This window comes from Falco punctatus (genome assembly GCF_963210335.1).
Source record: "Falco punctatus genome assembly, chromosome: 9".
Lineage (NCBI taxonomy): Eukaryota > Metazoa > Chordata > Aves > Falconiformes > Falconidae > Falco > Falco punctatus.
In genome coordinates, this window is record NC_137589.1 from 27,593,174 (window position 1) to 27,608,005 (window position 14,832).

General features: G+C 36.8%; 1 long non-coding RNA gene across 4 annotated transcripts in view; it reads left to right on the plus strand.

Annotated features, from left to right (window-relative positions):
* LOC308069159 overlaps window positions 1–14,787 on the plus strand; it is a 76,223-nt gene extending 61,436 nt beyond the window's left edge. For 2 of the 4 annotated variants that reach the window (XR_013930301.1, XR_013930304.1), the window contains one exon: window positions 3–14,787. This is a non-coding gene — a long non-coding RNA (uncharacterized lncRNA). The remainder of the gene's footprint in view (window positions 1–2) is intronic. The other 2 variants (XR_013930302.1, XR_013930303.1) reach the window with 2 other exon arrangements.
* The last annotated feature ends 45 nt before the right edge of the window (window positions 14,788–14,832 follow it).

The window sequence follows — 14,832 nt, forward strand, 5'->3', positions numbered from 1 at the left end:
AGGAGTTTAGGGTTTGGCTTGACGAATGGAAATGGTGCAAGTGTTGCAGTTTTAAAACTTCTCGCTCCTTTTGCTGAGAATTATTGTTAGCTCACCGAAGATGCGGCAATGAAGTGTATGTTTTTCATATCCTTTCCATGGTTTGCTTAAACTGAGGTGAATCCATTTCACTTTGCAGTGAAACTAGTGAGGAGCAGTCACACTGTTATTTTCTGCATCTTGCCTGAGAAAGTGCAATAGCTTCCTTAGTTTCTTTAACTGAACTGCTTGTGATTTTCTTATCATACCATTAATGGCCAATGTCACTTAAACATTTTTGAAAATGTGAATGTAGGCTAATCACAGATGTACCTCTGCTAGTCACGTTTTTCTCCTTTCCCAGCAATGATTTTGGCCAAGTTCATCTTATGAATTCCATTTAACTTTCATTTAAATCACTGCTTCTGAACAATTTAATTTTTTTTTCAGCACTTTCATAATTCACTGGGAAGTTCTAATTGCTGTGGTACTGTCCTAAATTTGCAAAAGGTGAGTCCTTTCAGATTCTTCTTTGCTGTTTACAGCTTCACTGATATTAAATCTTTGGGAAAAGTATATTCCAATTTAAGTTTTTGAAAATGGTCCAAAGAAATTAAAAAGTCTGAAGAGAGTAGTGTGAGAAGTAGATGTCTAATATAAAGGCATATTAAGTGGCAAAAAGATTAATAAAACTTGGCAGACTTTATTCAGCAGAAGGATGTTGTGAAGGTTTATGGATATCTTCTATACTTGGCAGAACTAATGGCTAGGAGTCAGGCCTGGCTGTAAGGTATTATGCAAGTGCAAGATTCTTGGCGAAAACCAATCGAGAACGGAAACTTCATTAAAATGACAGGTTTTTTTAATCAGTCCCCTTCACAGCTGTCTTATTCAAAGGGTACAAGAATGATAGCTGACCTTCTGGATATAAAAATGACATTTAAAAATATGAATAAAGTACAAATTAATCCAGTTATAGAAGGAAAATACATTATATCATTTCTTTGTCTTTGGTATTACTGTTTTGCAGTGATAACCTGTCTCAGTTGGAATCTGTGGGAATTTGCAATTGATTTTAACTCAGTAAACTGTGCCATCCGACACTGGGAAAAGACTGACTGAAGAGCTTAAGGTGTCTATTGTACGGTTTTATTTTTGGAAACTATGCAAATAGAGTTCCTGATGTATTCTAATCCAAATGTAACATATACTAGGCCTGATTTTCATGATTGCTATAAGCAGCTTTCCCACACTGTGGTGGCTAAGTTGTACACTAGGGAAGCAGGAGGCATATATTTGATTTTGCATAGGCTAAGGAGAACAAATTCACAGTTTTTATGCATTTGAAGAGATTAACCCAATTGGTGAGATGTTTTGAAAAAAGGCAGGTATCATCAGCCAGCTAAGTTCCAGAAAAAGGCAGTCCCGACTAATTAAGAGCCTCTCTTCAGAAAATCATTCCAGTCTGTAGAGGCTGCATACAGGGAGGTCCTTAATAAGCAGTGCTGTCACTAGTATATTTGGTGGGGTTTTAGGCTCATTGCTGTGTTCACAGTGGTTTATGAGTATCCTCCCCCACTTGCAGAAGGGTTTTTGTGGGCCAGCCTACTGAATTTCTTATCTGTCTTTATTTACTACTGAGTAAATAAAGTTGGGTACCTGAGTACCTAACTGTGACCCCCTGGATCATCCTCTTAGAATCAGCCACCTAGCAGTTTTTGCTGCTGCCTGAGTTGGAAATACTTTGTCCCTTCCTTTTCATCCTAAGTTAATACTCTTGCTTTAAGGAAACTCTTAATGTCACTGTTTATTACTACATTTTTTGTTCCCTCCAAAAATGGTCTTTCAGGTACTAGTATTCTTGCAAGTGCTGGAAGTCAGATCAACTGTGATAATCACAGTTTATGGGGTAGTAATAATTGTCTTAGGCCTAGACTAAGAGTGGGAGAATAAACTGGCATCAGTCCTTTGAGTGTTGTCCCTGCCACATTAGCCACACTTGTGCTTTCACAAATTAATTTATTACACAGACTGAGACTGTGCCTGGTTAGAAAATCTCTGATGGAACATTTCTATCAGAATGCATTGGTGTGTCAGGGAAAAAAATGGAAATGTGGTAACTGTGATCAATCTTCTGAATGAAACCAGATAAGTTTCTGATAAAGTCCAGTTTAGTTTCCCAACAGCTCACCTGAGCTCACTGGCTTCTTGGTAGCCCATGGGCAATTGCAGATCCAGGGACTATGGGAAAGCCAGGGACTGTGGATTATCCAGATTCCCAGATGGCAGACTAGTCTATTTTCCAATCATAAAACCACAACCTCCCACTTTTTTTAAAGTCCCCAGTAGCTTTAATGCAGAGTACTTTTTGGAGCCATTTTATCAATGGTCTAGGACAAAAGATTCCAAGTTGTAATCTAAAAGCCAGGGTGGATAGAAGTGGCCATGGAATTGCGCAACAGAATTCTCACCTAAAATCTTCTGAAAAGGATTTATTCCAGTTTCTGGAATATGAAATCTGCTTACCTAAGAAGAAAAATGAGGAAGGTTTCTGATTTTTTTTTTCCAGATTCGTTAAGATAGAGAAAAAGCTGTTCAGTTTTTTCCTCTCTTACAGGTAGATTTTTGGTTTTGACAAAGCAATGTGCTAACTCAGTTATCTTAATGGAATTTTATAACTAACTCCTTTGTGCTGTCCTTGGTAATTACAATCATCACCATCAGTTTTGTGAGCTTGTAAATGTGCAGGGATTCATGCTGTATCTCCTCCCATTAATTGTGTCACTAGTATCTTCAAGAAGGCATTGGAGGAAGGATGAGGTAGCAATCTCCCTGTACAGAAATCTGTACTTTGTTAGAATATGGTTTAACTAAATTTTAAAGAGCATTAACTTTTCCTCTCTTATTCTGCAGCATAGTCTTCTACTAAGCTGATGGTTAGTAAAAAAACTCTGAGACAAGCAAGAACTGTTCTTGCTTTACAGCTGCAATATCTGTAAGAGGAAATGGAAAATCCTGGTCTTTTCAAGTAATGTGTGTTAATGACAAATGCATCACTTATTGGTATTGAAGGTTTCATTTCAGTAGTTAAATCAGCTGATAAACTATAGAAAAGTTGGCTTGTTAAAAAAATCTGAATAGAATTGTAAGGTTCTATGTTTAGAAAACATTCTATGTTATTTTTTTCTTTCATGAAACAACGGTAGAAAATGGGGTGGGGAGGCAGGAATCTAAACCTACAAATCTTTAAGTCATAGTTCCATCAACTTGCACTTGAAACAAGTTTTGATGTGATGAAAATCAGTGTGTGCAACGGAAATTACCCCAGTGTGAAAACAGTGAGCTTGATTTTTTTCATGTCCTCATTTTTCATCAAAACCATTGTACCAGTGCAGAATATAACATGTTACTGTATTGATAGTTTCCCTATTACCTAATCAGCCACAAGCCAGCAGTGGGTTGTTATGACAGCTGGTCAGAGCATCATGTACCCATGGTTTCCAATTCTCTCTTTTCTAAAAGAAGGCCTATTTATGCCTATAGCAGCAGATTCACTCATTTTTGCCAGCTAAACTGTATTGTTCAACTAGTGCTTTTCAAACTCCTTATTAATAAAAACTCTGGAACATCGTTTGAGACTAGATCAAGTTTCAGATAAACATTTTCTCATCTTTTTGCTGATTTAGGGATACAAAGTGCAGTCATTGTTCTTTTTCCAGTAAAGTGCAGGAGATAATTAAGTGGAGCATACATGTGTGAAGTACTGAGTACAGCTTCTTAAATGTCTTAATAAAGTTTATTTCACTGTGAGGCATTTACTAATCAAATGCAGATAATTTAAACTTTTCTAGGTCTATCTTTAGATTTCAAAACAAAAATTAAAACAAAGAGAAAGGAGACATGAAGTAGTTTACACCCAAAGTGTGATTTGCCATATAATTAGCATAACAATTTCAGATTCCCGACACTTTCCCACTCCAAAATCTACCCATTTATTGCAATGAAATGTATTTATGTAAATACATAAAAGTTTCAGTATCTCAGATTGACACGTTTTTCAAACTAACAAAGCTTTTCTCCATACAAATTCTTTTTCTATATAGCCCCCATTTTGCATAATTGCATAGTAATTAATGCCATACAAACACACTACAGTAGCTGTATTCATTGCAGCAGAGATGACAGTTGTGTTGCTGAGTTTGGCTTTTTAGCCTAAAGCCATTTAAAAATAGTTAATGGAATTTCATTTTTCACCCTGGTATTTAATCCATGATAAATTTGCCCATTAAAGAGCCCTGACATTCTTATATGACAGTAGATGAAGCTGAGTGACATAAGCCTCTGCCCTCTTGTGGCAGATCAGGTTGGTGAAGTAAGATACCGAGTACGGAATATTGCCTTTAACTTCAGCTTCTGCAGGCACCGAAATCTTTGCCTACTCTCGTAGTTCCCTAATAGAGCAAGGCCCATGGGGAGAAAATGAATGACTGGCCTTTCTGATTCAGCTCTGCTATTCAAACTCTGCTTCGAACACAGGTATTTTCAAATGAAAAAACGGGTCCCTGTGCAGTGGTGATGGTTTAAGTTGTGCTAGCAAAAGATTGCTCAGACATTCTGCAACTTCTCTACTGAGACTAACCAGGCTGGTTTGTTGTGGTAAATATCCTGGCATACCCTGTTTACAGCAGAAAAATCATCAAATACAAGAATAAACCATAACAGTTCAGTGCAATCTTCTATAGATACCAGAGAGAGTTAGCTGAAGGGGTATTTAATCAAGGTGTACTTCATTACAAATGTTAAACAAAGAAAGCTAGTTCATGCATGTACTCATATTACAAGGAGCCTAAGGAGTGTGATTTGGACATTTGGGCAAGGAATAAATTTTTTCCTTCTTTGTTGTCCTAGCAGCAAAGTATTTTTCAATTACATTTTTCAAGACACTTGCTGATTCAGCAAACTCTGTTTCTTATTTTGAGCTTCTGACATAGTTTGCGGGTGGTTCACCATGAAAAGAAAGGGTATAATAATAGAAAGGAGGGGCACACTTGTGAACAGTAGTAGAGGGTCGTGAGAAATTTGTGGAGACAAGCTGAAAAGCTCTGGGTATATCAAAAGCCACAGGGGGTTACAATAAATGAGTGATAATGGTTAAAATGTAGAAGTAGAGAAAATCATAGCTAAGGGAAACTGGAAGTCAGGTTTTGCTTACCTGTGCAGAGCTGCTCTTCTAATGAACTCTTGGAATCAGATCAGAGGGGTTCTTCTTAGCTCTGTAAAAAAACCCCACCCAACCAAACAAACAAAAAAACCAAACACCAAACAAACAAAACCCCCAAAACAACAACAAAAAACCAAAACTCACAATTCTCCAGGTTCAGCAAGTAGAAAAATAAGCTTGCTCCAAGTATAATGCTGTAGTAATGTATTTACTGTCTTGGAATTTTGTGATATAGATTAATAGTAGATTTGAACTACTGCAATTAGTTCTTGTGTTCAATGCTTTAAAATCAGAAATCCCATCTATTTAACTTAATGAGAAAAATATGACGATCATTAAGCAGTTGGTTGTTTTTACTGTAATAGTAATATGTACATGTATAAGGGTCTGTCTGTTACCTGGGGGTTGAGCTCTCACACAGATGCCTTAATGGCCACAAAGTACTATGACGTGCTACATATGTAAATGCTTGCAAATGTATCCACCATAAACAAAACCATATGGTATTCAGATATCAGATTGCCAAAGAAAACTGGCTGTAAACAAGGTAGCACAAAAAACAACTGAAAACTACAAGAATAACAAGTAAAGATGGGAAAGTAAAAATATCAGTTCTTTAAAGTTTGTAAGGCCAGATTACCACTGTAAAAACATCTGTCTATCTGTTTGTAATGCAATATCTGCTGAATGTCCTAGCCAGTCAATACCAGGCAATATTCTAGGAATCAGTCAGCAGAATGCTTTCGATTTGGGGATGTATCAGGAAAAACAACAAAAGGGGGAAGAGAGGACAATGGAGCTTTCGCCATGTGTTTGGCAGAATCTCAGCTTTAGTACTTCTGCAGTTGTCTGTAACGGATGGCACCCTTGATGCCTTCCTATCCAACCCTGCTACTGCACCTTAGACAGTTTAGGATATCTTGAAACCAAAATTATCCTCTCCCAAACAAATAACAGAAAGAAAATAAAAAAGAAAAAAAAAGAAAGGATGTGTGCACAGAGACTGAAAATACACAAAACCCTAGCTGACAGAAGAAAACAAGGGATGTGAGCGGATGGATGTCAGGACTGGGAAGGCCCTGCCCTGGCATGAGTAGGTAGAAAAGCCGCACAAAGAAGTGAATGGGAGAACAAAGGAAAGCCAAAAATTACTGGTGTCTGCAGTGAACCTGGCTTTACAAAAATGATTAGTGTTATTGCTGCCTTACACATTTAATTGAAAATTAAAGAAAGCAGCATTGTGGATTAGCATCCATGTAGTTGTGAGCATATTTAATCCCACTTCCTCATGTCCTTCGCGTACTGCCACCATGAGCAGACAGCTTACCATTTCTCAAACATCTGTTTTGAAAGACTTGTGAATATTTGCTTACAGTAGCATGTATTTAACATTTAAGCACTTTCAGCAATTCTTTGAAACAATTAGCTCATAATGAGCAGCCTCCATGCTAGCAAACTAAACTAAAATGCTTATTAAAAACTTTAAAATGTTAAGACTCTGACTTTAACAAGAAACAGGCCACACAATCATCAGCTCACTCTCAGAAGTCTTTTCAAGGTCCTGTTTCTACAAAGCAGAAAAAACTGCTGCAAGGAAGTTCTATTTCACTGTAAGCTTTTGTGCCAGGACGATGTCTGAAGGTACATCAAAGCCTGCTGAAGTTGAGTGCTTTGTGGCAGATTCCTGAAACATCATATGAACACAGCTTTGACATATCATAAAAGTTATTTTGGAATTTCCTGGTTTCTTCATGAACCTTTGTCTCACTTCCTTCGTCACCAGGCCCAAGGTGCTACCTTGCCAACCTAGCTCTAAAAACTAGAATTTCACAAGATACTCAAGCCAGGAAAAAAGGGAAGACAGAAAGTGTTCCCTGACACCAGCTCTTCCAAAGAAAAGCATTGACAATGAGGTCTTGATACATGGGTAGACCAACAAAAAGAGGAATTTGGCTCATAAGCAGGGCTTTTCCATGTGTTTCTTGACCGTGGAATAGTGTGGCCTGTATTTAAGAACTCCGACTTCTTGAAGCTGTCCTTGAAGAATCACCACAATTTCTTTTTGGAGATTCCTCACAGAGATCCCAGGAGTATTAAAATAAATAAATAAATAAATCCAGATTAAAGTTCAGCCTTGGAACTTGAATGCTTTAGTTAGCAGAACCTCAAAGACAGAAATGGAAACAAGCAAAAAAAATATCTCCTCCTTTCCCCTAAATGTTAGGATTTTATTTTTGCCTTGAGATGTAAACTCTTTTCATCTAAATGAACCTAATCTGTAGTTTGCAACTTCTTGTCACTTTGCAAAATGGAAAAATACCTAACAGGGACTTACCACAGTTCATTTCAACTATTCCATTAAAGATATTGTTTCACATCAAATATGCATAAGAGGGAGCTATTGTGAGGTTATTAGAAATTTAGAAAGCAACGGTGCTATGAAAAATATATGAGGTACATGTGCATAACTGTTTAAAGCCTACATTTTAATTATATTTTTTTAATCCATACCTTTGCATGCTTAGAGCTGGATGTAAATTTTCAGGACCTCAGTTCTTGGGAGACTCATCTAACACTGTTTCTATTATGCTGGCGACTGTGCAATTGCATAGAATGAGATGTTGCATACCATGAAGATCTGATACTTTCAGTAGACAGAAGCAGTGAAGAAAACCTTATTTAGGGATTATAGACGAAGTGAGGGTCAGATAGAATAAATGTCCTTTATAAGACCACATGGCATTCTAGACAAAATAAGATATAACCCTTGTTCACATGCTCTGTCTTCTATAAATGTTGAGTCACTTCAGTTGTTTACTCAATAAGTCACTCAAAGCGTTAACAACAGGTATGAGGTGTCAGCATTCTTTAGCAGAATGTACAGCTTGTTACTTGTGCCTGATGTTTCCTGGCATAATCAAGGGGAGTTTTATCATCCTCTGAAATAAGAACAGGATTTTAGCCATTCGGTTCACCACAAATGTTATTAATGTGTTAATCTTTGAAAAGATTTTCCAACACAGAGCTTCCCTGATTGTTCAGGGTTTGAGATACATCTTTGTTAATTATGTACGTAATACCTTGGATCCAAACGTCTCTACACCCACACAGTAATTCTACCCAGAATCAGATCTTATTTTCTTGAGAATTCAAGCATGCCATATACAACAGCTTCTAGTAGGATGTGGAGACTCAAGACCATTAATCTATTATTGATAGGCCACTTTGGTCCAGAACTAGCCACAGTGCTCCCACTAACAAAACAATTTTTGTCATTTCAGTGGCCTTGTACATGTAGCTTAGACTTTTCACTCCAGCACCCTGTATCTTGGTTCTCTTTGTCTTATGTATGTGAACCACAGTCCCATAGATCGTATTCTGTGCTATTGAAAGATATCACGCTTATGAGGAAGCAATGAAAACTTAGAGACGTTAATTTATAAGAAAGACTTGGGGTGCAAATATTTGGAAGTACCTCCCTTTTTCTTTCATGCTCAAACACATTTGAAAAAGTTATAAAATATGCATTGAGAATCACAGTGATAAAATGTTCCTTCACATTCACTAAACAGACAAAAGAGTTCTTGCAAATTATGCAGATTTTAAAGACATAAATCAAATAACCAGTGCATCTTCAGTGTACCGTGTTTTCTGTGGTTATCTACATGATTACCATGATTGCCCATTGTATTCAATGCATTTTAGTAATATTCTAATTGCTGTTATGTTCCAAAAATGTCATATTTCTAGTTATGTTCAACAGTCAACAGATGGCATATGTGCTTGGCATCATAAATTATATATCATATCAAAGAAAAATACCATTTTATCCCTTGCTAACTTGGCTGTTGGGGGGGTGGGAATGTCTACTTTTTAAAAAAATATTTTAAGTATCTGAAGTATTGCTTTAGATCATGGTTTTGTATACATCATGAAATTAACATTTATGAATAAATTGAGCAACATGACTCAAATTAGAACTTCACCAAAATGCCATGCGAGTATATTTACTTTCAACTTTGATGCCTGCTACCACAGCAGAAAAAATAATAAGGAACATAATAATAATTCTAAAAAACATAATGAGAGAAATAAACGTTGGTCATATTCAGCAAAAAATTCTGAGGTTAGTTCTTCTTCCACTGTTAGATATATATATGAGCATTTAAAGGCAAATATGATTTCTGCCTGCCCGTTCTCTGAAGCAACATAAACCAGCTCTCACTAAATATGAGCCATCCAGCAGCTATATAGCTTCAGTAGCATAACGCTAAGCATAGCTACAACACCCTATATCACAGCAATCTGTGGCTTCTGTTTTGAACATGATTTCCTCTAATCAGCTCAAAATGTAGGCAGGCTGAAGTTGCATCTGGTGGTAAAATACGGTGTACATATATCTTCCGTTAACATCATCAAATTTAGTGTGTCATTCACTAGGCCTGGACTCAGTCTTTTAGTTAGTTCTAATTAGATTTCTACTTACCTTGTTGGGGATTTTTCATATAGAGTCCTCTGGATACCTAGGACAAGCCCACATATCCAAAACTCTCAAGCATCCAGAGGAAAGAAACCCTAAAATTAAGCATTACTTCTTATATTTATAGGTTTTAAGTATGTTCTCTATAATTAAACCATCTATATTAACAATTAGTTAACAAATTACATGCAAAGCTATCATTGCTACTAGTGGCAGATCTGATGAATAAATGATACAGCATAGAACGCTTGTAGATTTTTGTTGGCTTGCTTTGAAATTATTTTAGAACAGTTACTGTCTAAAAGAATGCTATGATATAAAAGTTCACTAAAGTTCCAGAGGATGCACCACTATTCTGCTCCCCAAACCAACTCTGAACTCTAGTGACAATTTTGAATCCCCAATGACAACTGACTGCACATACATTTTGGAATCTCCAGAATGTTTTCTATGGAGGATTGTTCTGAGTAAGAGTGTGGGAACCATTTCTTGGAAGCAAACTCAAAAAAAGTTAAAAAGAACATTTTATTTAAAACCAGAAAAACTGAGCTAGGGAATGACTGAAGACACTATTTAGGAGGTTGGGAGTTTTCTTGTTCTTGTTATATTTTACTTGTATAATGGCATCAGAAGACTCAGATTATGTAAATAGATTTGCTGTACCAAACAAAATTTTGAAGAAGTGCCTCTGGTTTTGATGTCTTAAATACTGGATACTTAGAATAAGACTATTATATTTAGTTATTATGCTTATGTTTAGTATATACTTAGTATAAGAATGGTTTTAGGAGATGAGTACCTACAGTTACCACATCAACATCAGCTGGGTTTTGAAAGCACAAACCACTCTGAAAAATTGGGTCCCAGTTTTGCTAGGTTGGCCACGTCAAATCTGAAGGCATATTTTAAAAGCTTTGTAATTATCTCTACCTGTAGAGTTAATAACCGATTAAGCCTATCTACAACAATTTGTGAGGCAAACAAATCTATTTTCTGTGTTAACGAGCATGGTAGCCTTTGTCTACAAAGCATTATTTCTTAATAGTGAAGGGCTTATTTTTCTCATATGGCTTTTGTTTTGTTTTTAGAACATTATGTTGTACCTAAAACCACAGGAATACAATGATTCTTTGAGCGTTTGGGAGAGGGAGGTCTAATTAAGCAGGTCTCCTCTGTTACAGGTGCACCTGTGAAAAGAACTGACTGGGACATGAGTTATTTATACCAAACTGAAGGCAAAATTGCTCAATATAAGATTAAGTTTATTATTTGAGAGTAGAATCCAGAACAAAAGAGATAATTAACATCAGAATAATACAAATACCATTATTTTCTTGTCTTTGGTGATTTCTTTTTTGTACAACTATGGTAAGTTCTTTTAATGTCAGCCTGTTCTTTTCAAGACTAAAATAATTACTGAGTAAGCTTTGATGGGTTAGAGTCCAAGAGATGTGGATTCTATTTAGTTAAAATATCCCATAGTGTTCTGATGTGTTAAAATGACCCAATTAAAGTATATACTTACCAAGAAAAAAAGCTAACTGAAATAGTATAAACCATCACAAAGAGACCAAATATCAAAACCTAAATGAAGTCAAGGGCTACCCTTTTTTGTTTTAATTACTGTCATTTCTTCAGTTCCTCATCTATAAAAAGTGTGTATTTCCTTGTTCACCTTAATTCTGATATTTTGTAGTTAGGCTGTTCCAGGCAAGGACAGCTTGCCTCAGACAAAGTGCTATTGATCTTGATTCTGTGATGCAAATCTTAAACACTTCAGTCGAATGTTTTCAACTTCCTCTGTCATGGGTCAACGGCAAAGTCTCAGCCGAATTCTAGAAATGTAGGCACAGATGTGAGAGGTCCATTTCACGATACACGTGTAAACAGCTGAAAACGTTTTCAACCGGAAAGCAGGAGTTGCTGAGAACTCTTAACTTTGAAAACTGCAATGTATTAAGGGAGCTGTAGCACATTCAGTCTCCAGGCTACTATAAAATAGACTCAGTCAAAAAATAGTTTGGGAGCTGAACAAAGTGTAACTAGTTCACAAGTATTACTTTTTTATAATTTTATGTTTAGAACTTTCCGCATTTCCTCAGATTCATTTAACCCAGAATGAATATAGCTACATAGGTGAAAATGAAGGCCCAATGATTTTAAACATTAAATTATTTGTATTTTAGATATATTTCTTTATTTTTTACCTTAGGCATTTCCCTTAAATGTTTTCTCCTTGAGACTTATCTGCTACCAAACCTGTTTTTCAGCCAGGGACTTCAACATTTGAGGCCATGGAGCAAAACTGCTGATTTTTAAAAAAGTAATTAAATAACAGTCAGCCCAACCATATAGACAACGGAACTTCAAAAGGCCTGCACTTTACAGACATGGAGAAGTAAGCAGGAGGAAACACAAAAGATGGAGTGAATAAAATAAAGGTATGGGGAATTATTATTGTTAACAACCATCTATCGGTCTCTCACTTGGCTGATCAGCAAGACTTCACATTTTGCTTTGAAAATGGTGGATTTACTTTGTGTTAGTGTCTTCACAATCTTTTACTGTATTCTCTTAAATCATAGCAAGACTTTATCCTGTTAAAAGAATAATGGCCATTCCATAATGTCTGGATAAATAAAATCCCCACCCAACATTTTCTGAGCACCTAGATAAACAAAGCTAATTTTAAATGCAAATTTCAGGAAAAAAAAAAAAAAAAACAAACAAAATTGGTATTTCTTAACAGACTACTTTGCTCTCGTTTTCCTTCTTACAAAAGAAGAGAGAAAATAATTTGCCAAAAAAGCCTAAATTGAAATTGTGCCCTCTTCAGTGAAGCTGTAAAGTTCTGCCTTTTTTACAGTCCTTATAAAGGGCCAAGTACAGTCCTTCCACTACAATCCCATAAGTTCATGGGTCACCCTTTGCCCTCTCCTGTATAATGAGCTTCTCCACAAGGTAGATACATTTGGAGCTATGAGCTTGTACCTGCTTCCCATACGCCACTCAGAAAACTTTACCTGATTGATGGAGTGTGATCCCCCATTGTAAAAGTGTATGTGTCTGCCATAGTTGTTTTAGGATCACTGAAGAGAACGTATCTCCTTTCCTTCAAAGCTTCATGTGAAATGATGTCATGCAGTGCTTATGAAATGGACTGCTCATATCAAGACGAAGGTTATCCTGAAAATTACTTTGATATGGATATGTTTCTTCATATTTACTGTGATGTACTTTAACTGAAGAATCTTCTGGAACAACAGTGGCAAGGATAGTAACTTTTTAACCATGCTATCTGAATCCTGTTCAGAACAGATTTAAGAATAAATGACAAAGTTGTAATAGTCTAATGACTTATCTACATGATTATTACTACTATTGGCAAAGAACAGAAAACAAAAAAAATCTATCATGGATGGATTTAATGAGCCAGCTAAGGTTATTCAGTGTTACCACAGCAATCCGACTGACTGTATATAAAATACTTCTCCATTAATATTTTTCAGCCTGAAGAATAATCAGTTATACATCGATGTAGACTAACCTTTCCATATATCTTGCACTACAGACTAAACATACTGTTTTAAAGCTTTGTCTTTAAAATCATTATTGCATCAGGAGTTCAGTGGTGTAGTAGATGACAGCAAATCCCAGGAATCAAGGGACTGAAACTCTTTACCAGTTGCTTCAAAATACAGGAGTATAATATAAAACAAATGGCTATTTATGGTTGTATAATACTATCGGTATGAATAGTAATTTATTCCTTAAAACCCAAAAGGTTTTTACCCTGATTTTCCAATGCAGTGCTGAAAACAGTAGTGAGGGTCAGTTTCCTTCTCGACTTCACAATATTTATAGAATTGCTGTAGTGTAAGTGATTGGCAACTATGAACTAAACAGAAATAAATACCTTGAGGAATTGTGTTGACACCGTACCTAAGAGTAAAAATATTGATGCAGAGTGAAAGACAGATTTCCCTGAAGCCAATGGGGATTTTGCTACTGGGTTCCACATTGCCAGCATTTCACTGCCAGTACACCGAGTTTGGCTATTTTTACCTTGAATTAATGTACAGTTCATCTGCTTTCCTATCCCTCCCCGCTCATTTTCTCCTCTTCCTACTCTCCCTCCCTCCTCACCTCTCTTTGGTTCCTGTCCTATATCTGCTGCATCTGCCAAGCAGTTAAATTTTAAAATAGCTTTTCCCTTTGAAGTGCTAATGCCAGCACTGCTATTTCTATAGCAAGTAACTTCACTGACTGTTGTGGTTTGCTTTTACTTGTTTTATTTGTTTGTATGTGCCTATGTAGGGTGTTATATGTTTTTTAACAGTGAAGAGCTGGAAAAAAATGGAAAGAAAGAAAAAATCTCCTAATTAAGTTTTATAAATAAAAGTTAAATCCCAGATGCTCCAACTCAGGCTGTGATTTTGTCAGATCTCACAAGCTAAACGGGTCAAACTTGGTGAGTAATCAGACAGGAGACCTCTGAGGAAAACCCAGGGTGGTGTATGTGGTGGCACTGAAGATTCAGTAGCTGCCACTGTTCCTTTTCAGGAAGTGTTCAATCATTGCTTATGTTGTTCTTTCTTCATTCAGTCCAACAGTGGCTATTGAAGGTAAGACTGTACAGAACCTCTGTTTCAGAAGACCTTTACACTGTTTATTGCCAGAAGGTAGGAGGATGTTCCTCTGAAAGGACCAATTTGTACGCACTCTTTTTATAGTCTTTAACCATCTGCTAGTGGCCAAGGATAGGAAAGTAGATGAACTGACAGCTGGCTGAACGCTAGCCGGCAGTGGGCCCAGGTGGCCGAGGCAGCCAACAGCATCCTGGCCTGTATTAGAAATAGGGTGGCCAGCAGGACTAGGGCAGTGATGGTCCCCCTGTTGCTCAACACGGTTGAGGCTGCACCTCAACTGTCATGTTCAGTTTTGGGCCCCTCACTACAAGAAAGATATTCAGGTGCTGGAGTATGCCCAGAGAAGGGCAACAAAGCTGGTGAAGGGTCTAGAGAACAAGTCCTGTGAGGAGCGGCTGAGGGATCTGGGGTTGTTTAGCCTGAAGGATCTTTTTTTGGATCATCTTACTCCTTGCTGTGACTGT